This window comes from Agelaius phoeniceus, chromosome 12, assembly GCF_051311805.1.
Source record: "Agelaius phoeniceus isolate bAgePho1 chromosome 12, bAgePho1.hap1, whole genome shotgun sequence".
Taxonomy (NCBI): domain Eukaryota; kingdom Metazoa; phylum Chordata; class Aves; order Passeriformes; family Icteridae; genus Agelaius; species Agelaius phoeniceus.
The window spans coordinates 10,526,293-10,548,025 of NC_135276.1; the positions used below are offsets into that span (position 1 = coordinate 10,526,293).

The window sequence follows — 21,733 nt, forward strand, 5'->3', positions numbered from 1 at the left end:
CACTGCAGGAACCGTGAAGAGAGGCCATCATCTGATTTTGAAAGACTCAGAATAGCAGGATCTCCTCAACAGCTCTCTCAAGTGGGAAACAACAAATTTTGTTCCGATCTCTCTCCCATATATGCTGATTTTCCCTCATTCTGGGAGGCAGTTTCCTATCTGCTGCTGAGTGCTATGATGCTATAACTGTGCCCATACTCTAAGCAGTTTCAGGATGACTGAGAAATGTGCATTTTTAAGACTAAAGGGAGAAGGAAAAGCCTGATGTCGAGACAGGAAGCTGATGAGTCTTATAATAGCTGACTCTGCTATAGACTGTCTTTGTGAGAACAGGAGATGTGAAAAAAGTGACCTGCAAGAGATAGGAAGAAGCCCTGGGAAGTGGTTGCTGAATATTTTGAGAGTCAGAGTTAAGATTTATGCAAAAAAACCTCTTACTTTGGGCTACTATATTCATGCTTCCAGTTTAGGATTATTTGTGTAAAGGTACATATTATGGCATATGTGCATAGGCAGCTATGTGAGAAGTCAATCCTACCCTGTGTGTCCATCATCAATATTTCATGTGGGTTTTTTCTTATAGAGTACATTTAGATTTAGTAAGTGCACACCCAGATTTTATGGCAAATGACATCAGGGCATTAGAATGAATTGATGACTCAAAACCATGACTGCAAAGACAGCTTTGATGTGTTAAAAATAAGTAATATACTGAATTGAAGACTAGGAGCAGAAAAAGTTTTCCCTTCACTCAGTGAAGTTTCACAGGGCGGCTGAACTAATGTAATTGTCAGCTTCAGAAAAGAGGGTTTGCTCCATCCCACCTAACCAACTTCAGCTCAACATCCAGTTAGACACTTATTCAAACCTTGCAATGAGATATTTTAATTTTCTGCAAGCTGTTAATTACTATAAATTATCCACGAGGCAGAAACAATACCCTTAGACCAGAAGAGTACTTATCAGCTAAGTCCCAAAATCTATCTCTCTTGTTCAGAGAGTCCAGTGAGCCCAGGTAGTCATGATTCATCTTTCCAGATTGCATCTAGCATGAATAATCATCACACAGCCTTCTGAAAAACAAATATTGTTTAAAGTGGTATTGGCACATGTGCCATTTCTAGCAGTGTAAGCTGGGCTGATGCTCCTGAGCCTTCCCAGACAGCAGCTCTATCTCTATCAAATTCTCCTGAACCATAAAATTCCATCTCTAAACAGATCATCCTTTGAAATCTACCATCTACTTTCTATTTTTCTCCTCCTGTGTTTGTAGGACTTTTCTTGTCCTGGTTCAAATAGCTGTAGAGGAAACTTCAGAGCTGATAGAACTTTCTGAAATGATTCTTAATGGTGTGCCAAGAAGTTTCAACTTGGGCCATTCCTTCTCCTTCTACTTCCCCCTTTCAAATCCTCCATTAAGTGAAAACAATGTATTTTACAATAAACATACCACTAAACACATCCATATATAGACTGATTTGATTATTATTGCAGAGCAGCTCTGATTTTTCCAAAGCAACTTATCTTAGTCATCACCATACAACACAGAAAAAGTCATAAAATGAGAAAATAAAAAAGAAACTCAAAACCATCTCTTTAACCTTACTCATGGACAATGACTTTTTAATGTATTTTACTTTGTCCTAAGCGTTTTTCTAATGCTTTAATAACTTGCTGTCCTCTGCCTACCACTGTGAGTGAGCCAAACAGGGCACATGCTTAGCAGGGCACATTTTTTATGCAATAAAGGAAGCAACCCTGTGAACTTAAACTGCAGGTTTTGGGAGATAAGAGAAAAGTCTGGGAAACTGAAATGAGAATATGCTTGAAACACAGAGTGAATATCTATACTGCAAAATGACTATAGAATATATAATTAAAAGTTCTTGGCTGCTCAGTGTTTTGTCTCATCCCCCTTAAAAGCTGCATTGTGACACAGGAGCCAGCAGCAACTCTAATTGTGTCACCAGTAACAATGACAGTTATTATTACTTTTTATTATATGCAAATTTTCCATTTGTTCCTGTAGCTAATATGGCCTTTGGTACAGCATAGGTGAATTCTGTTTTTGCTGGCAACAACATATTCCCTGCTGGGAAAATATGACCCATCATGCAAAAGGCATAATCTTGAAATTCAGCTATTTTTTGTTTCTTGGTGGCCTCTAATTGCAAGCTTGAGGCAGTGCACAATAATTATCAGTCTGCAAGCATGAAAAGGAGTAAATGCCAGTCAGGCTATATGGTTGCTTTGTGCACACAACATGTAAAGAACTCTGCCATGTCAGTGGTGGGCTGGCAGCTTTCTTCTTCAGTGTAATGGCAGTGATTCAGCTGGTAACTGGATGAAAAATTGCAGCAGGTTTCCCTGTTATGATTCTTTCATGCATCTCTGTCAATGACAGTTTACATTCTGAGATTGAGATAATTTGTTTCCTGTTTGCTCACAGCTTCAGGCCTTTCTTGTTTGCCACCATGGATTTACAGCCCTCCCCCCCAGCAAACCACATCTAAGAGGTTGAGGGATTACAAGGCTTAATACTTTACAGCTCAGCACATGTACAGAAAGTTGGAACTACTGTAAAAGGAATGATGGCTAGATATTCCTGTGAAATACATATATGTGTGCAAATATGTATGTCTATGTAGAAAGAAGCCCACAGAGTAATGAGATGCTAGACTAAAAGGTTCATTAGCAGACTGTCTTCTCATCTTCCCATGAATTTACAGGCTAAACCTCAGAAAGAAAAAAAAATATACAAATAACCTTTTTAATGTTTCTTCCCCTAATGCTACTTGGAAAATTATAGCAAAATAAAATACGCACTTCAGAAGACTTCAAATAGACAAACCTTTCTATAGTTTGATAAAAAAGATTTTGCTGTATCCACACAGTCATTAAAAAAATGAGGGCATAAGCACAAGCATGAACAACCTGACACAATGCTAATCATACCTGGCTAGTAGGAGAGATGTTTCCCCACCATGTGCCAGATCTGAAATATTTTACTACCGTGCATCTCCACCATGGACCCTCCCAGTGCCTGGCTGAAGTAGGGAACTGCTACTACCTACATAAACCAATGTGTAAGTATGAACACAGACAGGAATGCTAGGGCCTGCACCTAACTCCTGCTAAAATTAACTGGAGTTGATTTCAGCCTTGAAAAATGCAACTCTAAGATCTCAGAATAAAACATGAGGGTAAAGCAGTGAGACTAGAACAGAATGGTGAGTGTGTAATTAAATGGAGACCTGAATACAAGTTGCCCAGTATAGCATCTTTCATCTTTCCTTTTTCTTTATCTATGAAAGGAAGTATTGTTTGTCTTTATCAATCTTGACACGGTCAGCAAAACTGTGAAATGCAGAGTTTATTTGGTAAATGTCACCTGGTTTTAGTTTTTTTTTATTTTATTCACTAGCTGCTCAGAAGCAGTTCAGCTTTTCCTTGAAAGAGTATTTGTATTCAGAGAATTATTTGTGGTTGCCAGCTTATTCTCAAGCAGCTCATTACAAGCATTCACTCTGTAAGTACTTGGTTAATTTTGATTAGATAAATGGCTATAAGGGTACGTTTCTGTCCCTGACTAAATCTCTAAGCGTTCAGTTTCTTGATTAAGTACTCTTTGTAAACTTAATGTTTACAAATTTACAACTCTGCTTCTAAGACTGTTCTTAAATATTTATTTAATATACACACTTTCAAACATTTCTGCCATAAGAAAATAAGCTTTGTCACAGCAGTTCAAGCAACAGTCTCTGGTGAGTGAAGTTTTTGAAGGGGCATTGCTGGTTTGAGAGAGTACAACTGATGTCATCCTACTTGAAAAGGCAAACATGAGGTATTATAGAGGCTAGCTGTAAGAAAACCAGTCTCATAGTCACAGTGTATTGTATGAACCCCTCTGAACCCACTAGAATATTTTAAAATAAAATGGCACAGTCAGATTTTTATAAATGTTTCTGGATATAGACCACAGAATCAAATCCACTGACCTGTCCTTGTTCCTTTGCATGGTTCCAGAGCTGCAAAACAGTTGTGAAACTGTGTTTATCAGTGGTTTATTACTGCTTGCATCATCAGAATGGTTCAAAGATGCTTTTTAGAAGTAGCCTTAGGGACCTAAACTGAGACAAACCACTGCTATATTAGCTCCTTTTTTTCCATCAGATTCACATTTACTGCCAGTTGTATATAGGAGTTTTAAGAATGAAAATGTGACCTTTGGGGGAAACACTATTAAAAGATCTAGGATCAAGTCCTGAATTAGGCTGGACTTTAAATATCAGTTCTTTATGTCAGATGAAATTGAGCAGAAGAACCAAAAGGAGGCAAAGGCCCAGCTATAGCCTAGCAGAGGTGGACCAGCAGATGCAGCCAGGGAACACAAGTAGCAAGAAAAGAAGCAAAACTCCTTCCCAGAACTGTGTTAAAGCCACTGTTTGAAATGCCCACCCTGAGCAGATTCTCCTGAAAAGAAAGGCAGGAAAAGGATAACCCACTTTGCCAACTGAGTCAAGCCACAGTCTCCACGCAAAACTGACACTAAGTATTTTACTCTTTACAAATAGTCTTTATAATTGGGATTTTTAAATAATCCTTCTTAAAAGGGATTGCAGCTGTAATCAATTTGTGGAGGGCTGTTTTAATAAGAAGCTGCTCGAATAGGATTAACTATGAGACCCTAGACCTCTTTCCTCCAGTCCTTAAACTCCTATTTGAAACATTTAGATACCCCATAAATTATTTATTGGTCTTACAAGGTGTCATCAAGCTAAGAAAATGATGCTTGACAAGTTGAAAACCGTAACCATTTCCACCAATTTGTTAACAGCCTCTCCCACATGGCATGTAATGTCTCACTTCTGCCTTGTCTTACAGGAACAGTAGTTACATTCACCCATTGCACCAAAAGCACATGTGGGGAGCTGTCAGAACTCGTGCATTCTGTTTATTTCAGGAAATGTTCCAGAAAATAATTTATAGATAGCTTGAAAATAGAATGTCAAAGTGGATTTCCTTTTTCTTGTAAGGTTCTTAAACAACAAGGGAACAGAAAAAAACAGAGTTTTTCACTCCCTCTGTCTACCAAAAACTCCCTCTGTGATTTCTGAGCTGCAAGATCAACACACACATAGGCATGCTATAGAAAGGAATTCAGGGAAAATTTTTGAGGGCTGTGGCCAAGAAAAGAGGAATTACCCCCTCAAATCTCTCAACAGCTCTATCTGGCAACTAAGGTAGGAAAAAGGCTACTGATTTTTTTTAGGGCTTCTCCAGCAACACTGGTTAGTGATGACTGGTAAAAAGATGGGAACATAACTTCTCTGCAAGGGATCTGGCTTAAGGATCCCTTCAAGCATGAGGCAACCTGCATTTAGCAAATATCATCTTAAATCAGTCTTTATAACTCTGATTATCTGAGAAGGACAGAAACTCACTGTGCCTGAAAATAGGTTTCTGCTCATCACTGCTTCTTGTGGGAATGTAATACAAGGTTTCATGCTTGCTTTCCTCTGTAGGGTCTTAAAACACTAACTCACATGCTGGCAATGTTAAATCATTAGTTACAGCAGTTTTGTGGGGATCCTAGGCCATAAGCACTCTGTTTAAATAGTTCGTTAGTCTGTCTTAATTTTATTTAGATATTTACTTTTTTACAGCCAGCATGAGATTATAGATTTGATCCATGGTGCAACCAATCTTTGTACCATGAAGCCATCTGTGCCAGTGCATCACATAAAGCAATTAAAAAACTGGTTAAACAAAGACTTCAAAGTGAGAAGCTCTAATTTATTACATGCTGTTTATTTACTGTATTATTCTACTAATACCTGATCAGTCAGCCTTCCACAGCAATCATAAAACTGTCCATGGGACCAAGGCTCACGGGGGAGTGACCTGTAGTTTTGCAAGTGTACAATTTCCACAGACAGAATATCTGAAACTAAATCGACTTAAAAGCACAGAACTGGGGAAACTACAGATGCACACAAATAAGGTTTTGTCTGATCTACTTCCTGATATAATTTCAAGTTCACTGAACTTCTTTGATGTTGGGTAATTTTAAGAGACAGTGACTGCTGAAAGCTTCTCTTCTGTTCAGCCGTGGTGCATGGACACAAAGGACAGCAACAACTGCCACCATTACTTATGGACAATCATGTACATCTGACTGTATCAGCTATTTAAACATTGGGAATGGGTGTGGTCATTTAATGGAAAATCCCCCTGTGTCTTAAAAAGGCAGAAAACTGAATATGAAGTGAAAAAAAAATAGGAAAAAAATTATTTTTACTTTCAAAAATATTTAAGCTGTTTGTTTCTGACTCCTTATAGACACCAGGAGATTGTGGTTGGATTCTTTGTACAACCCATCTGTTTAGTATGAAGCAGTGTTAGTGTATCATGTAAAGCAATTAGACAAACTGGCTAAACAACGACTTCAAAATGTGAAGTGTCTGGCAGTCCTGGCTAAAATATTTAAACTACAATACAGTGCCTTTTCCACAAACTTCTCTATGAAATAGATAACTCCCAGCAGACTGAAAACACTAGCAGAGATGTCACTGAAAAGACAAGCTTAGATTTAATGCAAGAAAATTGCTGTTGTCTTCCATCTGATTTTTAGATGCCTGTATATGATTTTTAAGCCTTCAGCACTTTAAAAACATGTACTTCCACTTCATATTTACAAACTTGGTCATATTACCTCAGATATTGGGTGAAAGCAAATAGTGTTTTCCCATTTTCCTTTGAAAATCTAGATTTTGATTGTTAAAGCGCACCATCAGCCATAAAGCTACTGTAAATCACAAAAGGAAAGCACAACTTTTAAAAGCTGCACTTGACAGGTGTGAAACATTTAATAAGAAATGCCTGAATATGCAGATATATTTGAATATGAGTTTTTCCTTGTTCAAGATAATTTGTAGAGCTTTAATGATTGTACAGCCCTGCTCATTCATGAACAAATATATTTGTAGTTTTAGGGAGACACACAGAAGCAAATGAGTTTAAAAGACACAAAGTCACATAATTTAGGAAGGGAAAAATGAAGAAATTCTTGAACTGCTAATAGAAAAGAAGCACATTGGCCTAGAAACCCTTTTTGTTTATAATTTCATAAACGGAGTCAGTAGCCTGAGACAAGCCTGTCACATCTTTGGCACTGAACAAGGGTCAGTGATGGATAACTGACCTCCTTTCTCACTTTTATCAACAAATGTCAAAAAAGGCAAACAACAGCAATGACATCCTGCCCAAACAGCCAAGAGTGTTTCATTTTCTTTGCACTTCTGTTTCCTCTGTGCCTTTAATCAGGGCTGGGGGATGTAATTGCTCTGTCTGGGCACAGCTTAAGGCATGCTGTGCAACTAACAATTAGTTTAGAGGCTGAGATCTATAAATTTTGAGAAAAGAGTAAGAGGATTTGGTGTGCTTGAGCTATCCTTTCTAATGAAGAAAAATATCACACCGGAAGGGACCCAGAGTGTTATCAAAGCAACTTAATATCATCTGGTAGTGATTTGTAGGCCCTCATAATCTATTGTGATCATGTTGAAGGGGGAGGAAAAAGTCCACGTGTTCCACTGTTTATGAGATTTCCCAAACGATGGCCGCCATCTGTGCAAACGCCACTAATCTCAGCCACCGTCCCCATGGCAAATGGCTCCATGGGATTGTCCAAGGCAAGGGAAACACTGCAGGAATGTTGGGCTATTTATTGTTTATAAAAATAAACCAAGGGGACTAAGACATATGCGAGGAATTTATATCAAACAGCTGCAAAAGCAAGTTGCCTCAATAGGCAGGGTGCATCGATGATGCAATCGGACCACACTGAAAGATTTTCGTATTAATCTTAGAGTATACATGGCATGCTTGAGGTACTGATTTGTCCCCATCTACACCCAAACTCACCTTACATGGATATTCTTAAAGTAATTTCTGAAAACAGTTTATGTAGACAGAAACTGTTTTATTATGTGAGTTTATTAACTAAATAAATATAAACAAAGTCTAAGGACAGTCTGTCCCCATAGAATCTTACCTCTCTCAAACATTCCCTCAGCTAAACAAGCACAATGCAGATACTAATACCCAGTGTTAGTGAACCATGCACACCAAGTTCCTAAGATTTGAAAATTCTTTGTTTTATGGTTAGCAGTCTAATCCCACAAAAGTCCTTTCCTAATTTCTTAATGAAGAAGACCGAAACCGTCACAATGAGGAACAACATTCAGCGAGCACAGAGTCAAGGAGTAACTGGATAACACCAGAATGACAAACTGTGTCACAGCAACCCCACAAAGTACAATATTTTAGCGTTGAGCCTGCATGACAGTATCAGACAAAGGGGAAAAGAGAGCTGATCAGAGACAAGCTTCTTGCCTTTGTAAAGCTGGTTTAGCAGACATGCTTGACAGTGGAGAGACTGGTACTTTTTTAACTGTTAATGGTTTAGTATATGTACAGCAGCCTCTGGGAAATTCTAGGTTACATGCTTGAAAACAGCTATCTTCACTTTTCATTAAAACTGCATGCACTTTGAAACACCTGCCTTCAGGAAAACTCCCAAGCTGATTGACTCTAACATGAGAATTAATTCAGGCCGCTTCAGTGTGTGGACGAGGCTACACAGAACAGTGTGTCAGAATTAGGTTTTTCCATAATACAAACTGGCAAGGATTGCTCTTTTGGGAATCCTGCTCAGCTGGAATTCAAGCACTTTGTTTGACAACTGATTTTCAAGGTGTGTGTCCTTTTCTTTTAAGCAAACAAAGATGCTTGAAAGCCAAGGTACAACAGTGCATATGTACATATATATGAATGAGAAAAGGACAGTTCCTAAGAAATCCTTTGCTATAACTTGTGAGTGTTACTTATCTATGCTAATGCCAGAACTTTCCAGTTAGAAGGAAGGAAAAAGGTTTTGTTTCATCAATTTGTTTCAAAAGAGTGATCATAAATGGCACTAGTAGATTCCAGTTGTTCTTTCTGACTTCTGGGAGACTCTAGAACTTGGGTCTTTCTTTTTCTGGGGGAGGGGAAACATCTCTACACAGTCAAAAGATGTTCTAGCTCAGACACTGTTAATGTATGAGGTACACACTTGAACTGGATGCTTTTTATCAAAAAACACACCCCTAAACCCCCCCTTCACCCCAAAACAAAAGGCTTTAACCACTTAAAGAGCAGTTTCTGTGCTACAGGCACACTGTGTCAATGAATGATTTCACTGAAGCCCAGGCCCCAACACCTGCATTGGTTAAGGTCCCAGTTTTTCTGCAGTTATAGCTGATCTATAAAACAGCATAAAGGCTGTTTAAAGTCATTAGTGAATCTGACAATAAACTTGCTCTTTTACAGGCAAGAGACAGTTGAGAAACAAATTCAAAGATACCTGTTGTCTTAATAATCACTGAAATGTAATCTTGGTGTTGCTCAAGTTGTAATTACCTGACATTTTTCTCTGACAGTAAGGCATAGAAATTCATGTATTTCCTTTAAACACTGACTGTTCATTTCTGTTCCTGTGCTGCAGTTAATCCTCTTCTGTGCTGAAATCTACAGAAGTGACCTCAAAAAAATCTGTAGAAGCACAGTAAAGTCAGGGAACCTTCACAGTTGCCTCCACCTCTAGAGAAAATAGATACTAGAACTGCAGCAGCAACTGGCTTCATTTCTGATCAGATTCTAAACTGATTTTAGTTAGAGTACATGTACAGTCCTAAAGCTTACTTTAGGAAAATCCTTTTTCAAAGAGTGCTAAGTCTATCTTGTCCAGTAATATAGCCTGAAAAATTAAGCTGGAAACATTTGAATATGCCTCTCTTAGAACTGGACTGAGACATTTCACATGAGCATGTGAAATGATCAGTATTAAAACAATGTGCCTGGTAGAATTTCCTTGTGTCAATGATTGTTTCACTCCCTCCTTGCCAGTATGTGATCACCTATTTGAGTACAGAGATACAATTTTAGGTTTATTATCAAACACTGCTCCTAACACAGGTAGGATTGGTATGCATGGACACTCATGGTTGTCTAGCAGATCAGCCAAAGACCAATGTGCAAAGAGAACCCATGTTCAGCCTGCAGGTAGGTGCCCTTATGTACCAGCCCATGGTCCAACACTGCAGACACAGCTCCAGCATCCTTCCTCTGTTTCTGCTGGCAGTGGAGGGAACCAACAGGATGAATGGGAGCCCACCTCAGCCCAATCTCCCAAAAGGAGGTCTCCTGCACTGGGACACTGCTCCCATCTCCCACTGCAATTTATTTCATTCTGAGTTGTACCACTGGGACTGTTTACCAAGTCATACTATAAAGTTTGTTGTAAACTGATCTGGGTTCAAAAGCTTTTATGAAATGCTGGTGGCAGATGTGATGTTGGCAAGAGTCTCCTAAATCAGTTGTGTTACATGAGAGATAAAGAAACTTTATCTAAGGTTTTCTTTCCCCCACCAGCTTTTGTGTATCTTATGTCACTAAATTCACAAACACGTCACAGAAGCTGACAGGAAAAGAGTTGCAGAGCTTGAACCTTACCAGTGAACAGTCTTTCCAGAAGGAAGCCTTACCCTGGCATTGGTTTGTAAAGATGTCCCAGGTAAACCTAAGTCCCTAATTTTCAAAGATAGAAACAAAAATAAATGGTGTCCTTGTGTAAATGCATGCCAGGAAAGTACAATCATAAGGATTGAAATGATGCCTGGTTTTTCTCCCACTCTCTCAAGCACAAAACAATCAGAAAATAAAATTCAATAACTGATGGCTTTTGAGGTTTCATTTAAAACATCTTTATAACTCCAGTGTACTTTCTACTCCTACTTACTCCTGCATCATCAGTCATGCACAGTACTGTAAAATACCATGTTTGTCACTCCTCTGAAATGTAAAGGTATATGTTACCTGAGAGATGTCTCAGGACTGCTGAGTGATTCATACTATGATGAAGTCTTACTATGATGGGAGGACAACAGGCCATTCAGTAACTAAGCTGTTTCACAAGTTATTTATCAATCTTTCAACACATTACCACATTTTTCCTATTAAAACACACAGAACTGTCACCCAGGAGCTAGCAAAAATGGTGGCATTTTGCTCCTGTTCACAAATTGTGTTCTAAAGTACCTGTGGCCTAGAAACATAAAGTGCTTTTTACTGCATATAGCAAGCATAGAGGCTTTCAGACTGCAAGATGCACAATTGCTTCAGCACAAAATGAGTAGAAACATTTCATTTCTGCAGAGCCTAGTCATTGTTTGTGAGCTGTGTAACATAAGGAGCCCTACACAGAATTTCCCTCTAATTACAACTACGTATGTCCAAGTCAATTAAGAAATAGGACTTAGAAAGCCTTAAAAACATTATTTGAAGTGCTATCATTCCCCCTGTTTAAAACAGGAAAAGATTATGCTAAGACACACAGGTACACAATGGGGATCTTACCTTTTACTTCTCTGTCTGTGGATGCACAACATGAGAAGCCATCTGTCCTATATGACAACAAGAAAATATCTTTGCTGTTTTTATGTCAACAATTAAGTTTTGTGATTCTAGAGATCCTCTTTTTTTCATCAGGTATTAAATAAAGCATTTTCTGAGGAAGTGAAGGTTCTAGTCAGGCTCTTAGAGCTTGAATAGGAATTGCAGTTTAAGCAGGGCAAAGGCAGAACTTGAACTTTACCTCCATTTCTATTACACCCTCTTATAAAGTAGGTGCAGTGTTCTATCTCTTTATGGAAACATATTTATATATCTTTAAAAAATTAAGTAGATATTTTCTACTTGCTAAACACATATGAATCACTCATGAATAGTTTTCAAGCCCTGGAATCTGACTTGTTTCCTTTTTTTAAATCTGATATGTTACAGACTAAGCTGTTGTAAGGAAGCATGAAGGAGCTATATTTATTTGCACCAGCTAAATATCTCATTTGTCAGCATTCTGAAAAGGAGCAGTCTGCAGATTGGTGTCTTCCCCCTCTATATTTACAAAATGAAAATTAATTGTACCCTCCAGGCCCCCTGTAGCATCACTAGACAATACTCCTCAAAGGCCATGTGAGTACCATCAGTGTAATATGATGCAATTTAAGCAGAACACCAATGGACAAGATCTACATTTTCACAGAAAATCTCATGAGAAAGGAATTTATAAAAATAAATTAAAGCACATCATTTAGCCTTCTTTATAAGCTACATGGTTTTCTTTTTTTTAGTTATATAATTTTGGGTTATATGACTAGCTAAAAAAAAGTCTATAATGAAGATCAGCCTGGAATAGACAAGATATCATTTTTGATTGTTTTGTATCAAAGCCAGTTGAATCCACTGGAAATTCGAGGAGTAAACAAAAAAAAAACTTAGTCTAAACATTAGAGAGACTGAAATTTAAACATTATGACATAAACTCATATTACCATAAGAGTCCTGCAATGGATAACAAAGGTATTTTTATGCACCCATCATCCTCAGGCTTTGCTTTGATCCTTGATCTCCCCTTGTTCCCACAATCTGAAATGTAAAAAAACAACAAAATCAGTGGTGGGGAGGGAAGGGGAATTGCTGCCACAAACCTAAAAACTTAATAAATGAAAAAGCATTTTAAGATTTAATATAATCTTCAGCAATATGACCACAATATACATCATCACGTATAATGACAGAGTAGCGGTCAGGGGCTTGTGTCACCCCAAAAGGAGAAGAGGAGGATCCTGCAGGGCTGAGCTTTGCCCCAGGAGCTGCTGTACTCCCAGAGGAGGTGCCTGTCCAGGAGCTGCTCAGGTGATGGGGCTTCCTCAGAGTCCAAAACTCGGTGACATTTATCCCAAGAATGGTGAAGTGTGGCTAGAAGCTGCTTTTCACTTCTGAGGACATTATTTTCTGCTGGGTTTCACACTCACTGTGGAAGGGATTGCTTTACAAAATCACCTTTTCCTTACATTGATTTTCTGGTTGCTTTGCCTTCCTGAGGTTTTGTGAAGTAGAAAGGATCATGTAGTATTGAGTTTACAATAAACAACACCTGGAAATGGACTCTGTATGACATTAGGAGGCAGAACTTAAGCTGATGTTTTAGAGCAGGCAGTAAAAAAAAAATAAATATAGCAGATTAGCCTGATGAAGTGTCATTTTGTTCATAGTTTCCTATTCTTAAAAAATAAAACTCTTTTTTAGGTTTCAGAAAAGAAGGAAAAATATCAAAGTAAGGAATGTTCTCAGCATTCTTGAAACAAGTGATTCTTCATATTACTACTTTTTATGGGAGTGACTGTCAATCATCAATCTTCAAAACTGTCATAAACACCCACACATGCTATTTCAAAGATACCTAATGTAGGATATATAATACCATATTTCAAGCTGGATTCAAAGCTTTTCATCTATCTAATAGTTAGGAACAAGGAAAAACACAAACATCAAATGAAATGAAATGTATTTGTTGATGCTAACTGCAAATATTCATTTTATAAAAATTAAGTCTATTACACATCCATTTAAAAATAATTTTTCATGTCTGAATGATGATAGGGATCCTGAAATGACTGCATCCATAGAGAACCACTGATCCAAGCAGCTGATCTGCCAGACAGGACCAATATTAAAATGCATGCCATGGCTTACAAATTTCCTCATTTCTTAAAGAAATCAATAATCTTTCACAGATTTCATCCCATTGTGACCTGATCTCAGACACTCATCAAGAATTTATAATCCACAGAAGCAGGGAGGGGAAATTCCACAAACTCCTATTTGTGAAAGGCACTCCTCCAAAACAAGAGAAATATTCATCACATTTTCTAGACCTTTCCAGATTCTGTTAGCTAGGTATATTGAAGACAGAAAAGATACATATTTATTTTCCTAATAATTTTCAAATTATTAGGAAAAATAGTCAGCAATGATGTATTTGGAGGTGCACAAGGCAATAAGTTATAGCTTGTTCACGCTGTAATTGAACCAAGAAAGAAACACTGGGCAACCAAGGCATGGTTGTAAGCAGGTCTACACAATCCCAGTATTGCTTGGAAAGAACTGCAAAGGAAAATGGACTGAATGAAGTAAGGACAGAAAACATTTAAGCACTTTGCTCCTCGTTCATCTTTGATGCTTAGAGGACCGTATAGTGTTTCAGCCAATCCAGAAACTTTACACAGTACTGCAGTGACTGTTGGTTGACAATAAAAAAGGACCACAGCTATGTATTCAAAGTTCATCAAACAGCCCAAAGACATGGCCACAGGGCACTGAAAGTGTTCAGAGCTTCCCTAGAGGGACTGGCGATCCCTCACCGTGCTTTGATCCAGCAGGCCAAGTACCTCACAGGATACAACCAAACCTGAGCCTGAGGACACTACACAAAAGGTGTTGCAGCAAGTGTCACAGCTTATGTCACAGTTGAGATGGCCACAATACACAAAGTATCACCATACAATTTCAGAAGGCTTTAAGCACTCTCCCAAACAGAGTAACACTTACCTCATCAGAAGGCTTCAAGCATCTGCCCTTCTTGTTCTTTAGTCCAGCCTTTTATACCCCTCCTGTTAATGCCCTGCACCTGTGTGCCCCTCACTGTTCATGCCCTGCCCCTGTGTGCCCCTCACTGTTCATGCCCTGCCCCTGTGTGCCCCTCATGGTTCATGCCCTGCACCTGTGCCCCTCATTGTTAAATGCCCTGGCCCTGTGTGCCCCTCACTGTTCATGCACTGCCCCTGTGTGCCCCTCATGGTTCATGCCCTGCACCTGTGCCCCTCATTGTTAAATGCCCTGGCCCTGTGTGCCCTCTGCTCCCTTTGGTGTTGGTCAGTGCCCCTGGGCACTCCATGGCTCATTGCTGTCACTGCTGCTCACCTGCTGCTCACAGCTGCAGCTCATTGGGGATGAGGCTGGGCCCAGCCCCATCCCAATCACCACAAACTGGGTGCCTACAAAAAGGAAACATAGATTCAAACAAATTTTAACATAATATTCTCTTTTTGTCACACCCCTTAGGTTGAAAAAGTTCAAAAATGGCTGGAGAGCACAGGAATGGCCAGCAAAAATGTGGGAGGAGCAGCTGGGCTTGCCCATCTGTGGCTGGGGCAGGTGGCAGGGCCACGCTGGCACCAAGTGCATCTCCCTGCATGGCTCCTCCCTCTGAGCTGGCACATTAATGGAACTTCAGGCCCACTAAAAATACTGGATATATATCTCAGTTTCAACTCCAGCTTTCAAATGAGTGCATTATTTATTCATTAGTACTACATTCAAAGTGCTGTTTCCCTTGTTACTTGGTGAAATAAATGAAAGAATAGCGATATCACTCTAAATCCCAATTTACAGCTCTTGCAAGCCCCAGATGACTGTATCATAAAATTCTCCTTACCCTCCCCCTCTCCACTCTTTTCTGCCTTGCATCTGACTGAGAGAAGAACTGCCCACTGCAAGGAGCTGAAGGCTGGCCTGGTGGCCTGACCTAAGCAGAGGAAGATGTAACAATGATCAACAGATTCCAAATGGGAGTAAGACTCAACACTTGGATCAGAGGATTGGCTCTACATGTATGGTGCACCTGCAGATAGATTTTTTTCTCTGAAGAAAGACTGGACAGAGAAAGTAGAGCAGACTGCACTATACAGACACAGTGCACATATATGAATATTTTAAATTCCTTGTTTGTTCACTTGTCTTATGAAAACCAAAATATTTATCTAAAAAAGTAGACTTGATTAATTTCCAAATCTTGATTTTGATTCTTTTCTTGGGGAGACACACCAAAATATCTGTGGTTCTCATGTGCTGAGCTCCTCATGACTGTAACACGCAGTTCAGCTCTCATAAGCTTCCTCTGGCCAAACTTGCAAACTTGATGTAAGAAAATGAGCAAAATACATAGAGATTAAATAGTGGGAGGTTTTCAAATCTGATAGGTTTAGAACAAGCTTCAAATTTTATGTTCAGGTACTGCCCTTTTATAATTATGAAAGAATTCTAGCTTTGACTATGCAAAAAATTCAGTTCACACTAGCTTTGGGATCCTAATCCTGCTCCTTTTGATACGTCATACTTGTAACGAGAATCTTAACCCCAAATGCTCGATATAGCAGACTACTAAGATTTCAAAAGTTTTCTAAAAATCTATGATTTTAAAAACTACGACTTTAAACCCCTTCTGGTGATTGTCAGTATCCTGTCTGCTTCACACGTGAGACACAGCAATGTGGAGGTATGGGGGTGTAATTTTTCAAAGGGCTGTAGCTGTTAAGCACCCACTTCTGACCAATTTCCGTAGTCACTTAAACTCCAAGGAGCCCTGAGTGTCCTGGGAAGGCAATACTTAAAGGCAATATTATCTATCACCTCTCACCTTTCAGTTCACTTGGAGCTGCTGTTGACTGTTAAGACATTTGAATTACTGTAGTACCAGGAAACTTAAATTTTTCTCTCCCCAAATATTCAGGCTCCCAGCAAACAGCAGATGCTTGTCCCATGCAGATGTGTATGTGTGTAAGGGCATGGGAAAGAGGGAGTGCAGATCTGTGTAAGGGTGTGACAGACTGGAGATGGCTCCTGCCGTTCACTGAGCTGTCTAAACACACCCAGATACCTTCAAAGAGGCAGCAAAATACCAGCACTGCCTGCTCAGAAGAGGCAGACACCACACTGTGACTTGAGAGGAGGATCTAGTGGGACAAAAGCAAATTTAGTCCTTTCTGCTTGAAGAGGTAACTCAAAAGAGGCTAAAGTAGGCAGAGTTAAATTAAACCAAGGTCAGAATGTAACCATTCCTAAAACAGATTTAGGCAGCAAACCCCAAACTGCTTGAGGACACAAAAACTGGTACTTTATCTTGAAATCTAACATGCACTATCAGGCACAGCATTGTTTCAATTACGAAACAATTCTCATCTCAGCTGACACATGTAATGAAGCTTGCTACTTGCCTAGTACATCATTTAAGGTAAAAGAAAAGAGGGTATGTTTTATCATGGTCTTTCATATCTTTGACTATTGTTCTGCAATCCATTTGCATACCTAAAGGGAAATGGCCTTTTTAATTTCTTTCCCCTCTCCTAATCATCTGAGGCCTATTTAGAAGTGTTCTGTATCCTGTAATCAGGCAATTTATACAGTGTGCACCCTTAGGCTACAGCCATTACAAACAAGCTGAAAAACTCCTTTACAATAAATGATTTAGCATGGGAAGACACCATTCACAATTAATTTTTTTCAGTTTGCATTGGCAGATGGTCTCAGACATTGAAACATGGCCTATTGCCCACATCTTTATTCCAAAGAGAAAAGGGCAGCCTTAGAAGAAAAAGAGAAATGCCTCTAAGACTGCTTCACTTTGGGAATAAACATGCTCCCCAGCTTTTCATGAATTTGTGCATGCTAAAGACTGGATTCAAAGATTGTGGAAGTCAAAGGAAAAATAATTCCCATTAGCTTCTGACCAGGACCTGAATTAAAACCACAAGGAAAATATTGACTTGAAGGACAATGTGCCTTTTTTCATTATTTTCCAGAAGGGTTATTTCTGAGGCAGTTTAAACAGATATATTGTGAAGGTGGTCTTGAAAATGTTCAGCTTTGGATTTCTGAAAGCTGGGGGCTCACTGAGGCAGCAAATAAAAGAGTGTTCTGCTACTAGCTACGTTTTAAAACATGCATTTTCCTGCTTCCACAGAAGGACAGCTGATGACAACTTCACTCTCAATTTACTCATGTGTTTGCTCACTGTTTACACGTTGCTTTTCAGTACTTTGAAACAACTTCTGATGCACTTCTGAGTTGCTGGCATCACTGCAAACTCCCCCAGACTGAGATCCAGCCAAGCAGACTGTCATTTTAGTGGCCCGTGCCAGCATTTTGTTGATGGTGATAGGACAGTCCAAACTACTACACAGCAAATTCCTAATTTAATAGAAAAGAGACCTTTCTGTGTCATGACTCACAGTACTCTGACCCTCCCTTTTGCTCTATAAGAAAAGAGCAAGCTGCATTTCTATATGTGATCTCTGGAATGTGATCTAATCAAGTCTCACTCAAGTCTGCAATGTGTTGAGTGCTGGTACCGACACCCAAAGCCACTGACTGCCTTTTCAGGATGGTCTGATTGGATTTACACACACACAAATGCAAAGTGCCTGCATGAGCTCCGAGGCATGGCACAGGGATGACAAGATGTTATCTGTAAATGCAGAACAGCTTTAGCTGCCATCTCATATTTGTATGTAGTCATGCCCCTGCTTGCCAGGAACACATTTACCACAACCTCCTAGGTTACTGTGGCCTCCTAGGGCCAGTATCAGGTAACCCAGGCGAGCTGACCTTTCCAAGAAGAGATGACACATTGTACTTCAGGCAGGGCACTGCAAGGAGTGATCATACACAGCCAGAGACCACTCACCAGGCCTCCACAGGCCTCATCAAGTTCTTGCTGTTGACCTCAGGTAATCTTCCTCTGAAAATGTAAGAAGCAGCTGGTGCTAACACCTACAGGCATTCCATGCTACCTTACACTTTCCAAAGGAAAAAGAAAATGGGAACACCCCATCTCCAAACATTTTCCTGCCCTCTGGATGTGATCCTCAGCACTGCCGACCTGGGAGGGCAGAGCCAGACCTGGGGATCGCCCTGGGGCCTGCAGCCACACACAGGCCCCTCCAGAGCACGGGTGGGGGAATTAAACCAATACATACTTTCCACTGAGCTAAATCTTACTGACTTCTGCTTTAAGAGGGTTTTGGGGATCACCAGAGTTGCTCAATGTTGCTTTGGTCTTCTCTTTTTCCCACTGTGCCAAAGCCGACTTGCCTGACAGATGTGTTGAAATGCCAACAGGAAAGCTGTTTTCACTCTAATTTCAACCTGGCTCAAACCATCAGTTTTACCACCACACCACAAGGATTTGTGAAAGTCAAAAAGTTTCATCTGATTTAGAAACAATAAAGCCTTTGAGTTTTTAAGTTTTTCATTTATCACATGTCCTAACTATCTGTCCCGTGTCAGCTGAGAACTGAGGAAAAAGCTCTCTGAAAATCTCCAATTCTGAAGAAATAATCAACTGTTGTTAAAATGGCATTGTTCTCTCTGCAATGCAGAACCATCTGGATTCTAGCAGAGAACTAGGAGACACTGGATATGCCACTGGCCCAGGGAAAAGTACTTTCAAAAAACCAATCTGCTTCCTTCACATGAATACATTGCTCTCACTGTTTCTTGCAGTTGATGCAATAATGTTTCTGCCTCTCTATGAAATTTCAGCAATACTTGCATTCATCATAATTGACTGCTACCGGTCTTAGAATGAAAGCATGTTTATTTTATTAATTGGACCAAGTCTTGAGGCCATTAAAAGGTTGTTTTCTTAGCCCTTCATTTTGTATTCAATAGAGATGGTAGCCAAGGTGTCTTTTTCCCTTTTCTTTCAGCCACAGAATAGGAGCTTTCTCTTTTCCCTCTTTCCCTTACTGACAGACACTTAAAATTCAAATTACAATTATACTAGACCATAAAAATATACAGGTAAGGCAGATGTTGTGAGCAAGCTACTTGACAGAACCTCTTTATTTGTTTGGATGACTTAATAAACTGCAGAAGCTGAGGTCATCAAAACCTCTCAATCATGTTGCAGTCTAGTGCCAACAGCTGTAACAAAAACTGATGATGTAAAACATGTTTAACATGCCAAATCCAAATTTCAGTCAAGCCAGTCTGTAATAAGACTATTTTCTACTTGAACATTACACGGCAGTGTGCTCAGGTTTATTTATGCTGTTCTTAATAGGAATAACCAGAAACCCTGTTTCACTTGCTCAAGGCTGAAGGCAAAGACTATTTTGTCATGAAACAGTTTGAGATCTACATTGTTTTCAGATCCAGTTAGGCAGAACACAGGTATTAAAACTGGATTTTAGAAATTGAGTTTCATCATTTGTAGGAAAAAAAAGAATATTTTCTTATTAAAAAATACTAATTGTTATAATATTGGGGTGAGAAAGAAAAAATACATTTATTGCCTTCACCATTTTCTGCCTCTTACTTTAAAACCTTATTTCAGTGAGTCAAGAATTCCATAAAGAAAGCATGAATTGTACAAGGAAAAACAAAGATATCAAAATTGATTGATCAGATCAAATTAAAAGGTCTTGGGCAGGATTTCAGATTGTGAAAAACAATCTACAGGCAGAACAAGTACAAATTGCTATATAGGTAAATTACATTGCAGAATATAAGGAAAAGAAAGTAAATAGAAAAGAGAGTAGAAGCAACTCTCCATGGTTTTCCTGGGACACCACTGTGGCAGAGCCGAAGGGTCAGATTCCAACATCTAACGCACAGCACGTACTGCCACACAAGTCTAAAAAATTCTGCTGACACTCGTAAATTGCCACATGTTTGGATTTCCAACAAGATCTCACAACAAGCTGTGTTACTGCAAGTCATTATTTCCTTTGGGGGGAAAAATGTCTCTAGTGATGTTAAAAGTCGTGGCAGGATGTGCTATAGTGTCAGGAGAGCTCACCGGGGAGCATTCCTGCCTCAGGGCCAGGAGGTTGGATATAAATTCTGCACCTGGTTAGGGGCTGGGGGGAATGGGCTGAAGTTTGTCTCAAAACTGTCGAGAGTCAGTGGTTGTGGACAATGCCCCACTGGCAAATCCAGAGAGTCAAGGCAGGCAGGAGCAGTGCAAGATTCCCATAGCTTACACATTTCCAAACTCTCCTGTAAGGAAAGTGCATCTGCAAGATACTTATGCAGCACTTGTCTTTTCAAAGGTACACCCTAAGCTAAAATGAGCTTTAGAGATTTTTTCTGTCAGACTGTGACCCATGTTAATTAGCTGGTTTGCATTCCCCAAAATTGGAGACCAAAGAACTGCATCTAATATTTTCCCATAAATACATGGTTTGTATCTGTTGGGTTTTTCTGGAATAAGGAATCAGAGGGAAATGACCAGAAATACTGAGTCAGCTTGCTATTTTTTTTTTTCCAAACTGATTCAAAAGATGCTTTATATTTTAAGATGTTGAACAAAAATATGATTCTTCCTATACACAGAGAAAAAAAAAACAACAGAAGGCATTAATCTGGAGTGGCTTAAAATGAAATATTGATGGCCTGCACAAAGTTAATATCTTGCTTGTTTGTCTATGATATTGGCTTAAAACCACATGGATTTGAGACATATTTTTGTTTTTCACTTCCTGTTGATGCTTTGCTTCAATAGCCTAAGGTTAGCAGGCAGCATGCAAAACTGTTACTGAATTTTCCCAAGTTTGAACACAGAGAAAAGGGGAAAAGTTTGAGCACCAATTATCAGTGCCCACGATAGGTAAGAAGAGGCTGAGTTTCTTATGTGAAATGATTTTTGAGGTCCTTAACAGAGTAGAAATTAAGCATCTTACTCTCCTGAAGTGATTTTTGTCTCCATAACTGTGCTGAGAGGCAGGACAGTGCAGTCCCGTGGTGGAAGCTCACAGTCACCAGTCTCCTGCCATGGACACACTGGCTGACCCAGGCAGATCTGAGTCCCAGCCCTGCAGCCCAAGTTCTGCCAACTCACACGAGGCCGGCGCTCACAACTGCAGATGAGGACTGGCTCAAGGATGGGCAAGAGCCACCACGGACAGGTTTTGAGCAACCACTGCAACAGCCAGTAGCAGGCTGTGCACCAAAATCCATGGAAAGAGAGTTAAAAAGCCCTCAAATTGCACATAGCTTCTCAAATAAT

General features: G+C 39.5%; 1 long non-coding RNA gene across 1 annotated transcript in view; it reads right to left on the bottom strand.

Moving 5' to 3' along the window:
• LOC143695118 (uncharacterized) overlaps positions 1-21,733 on the bottom strand; it is a 79,655-nt gene that overhangs the window by 44,768 nt on the left and 13,154 nt on the right. The window contains exons 4-5 of the long non-coding RNA XR_013184056.1: positions 12,435-12,528; positions 11,461-11,507 (exon numbers count right to left, since the gene is read on the bottom strand). This is a non-coding gene — a long non-coding RNA (uncharacterized LOC143695118). The remainder of the gene's footprint in view (positions 1-11,460; positions 11,508-12,434; positions 12,529-21,733) is intronic.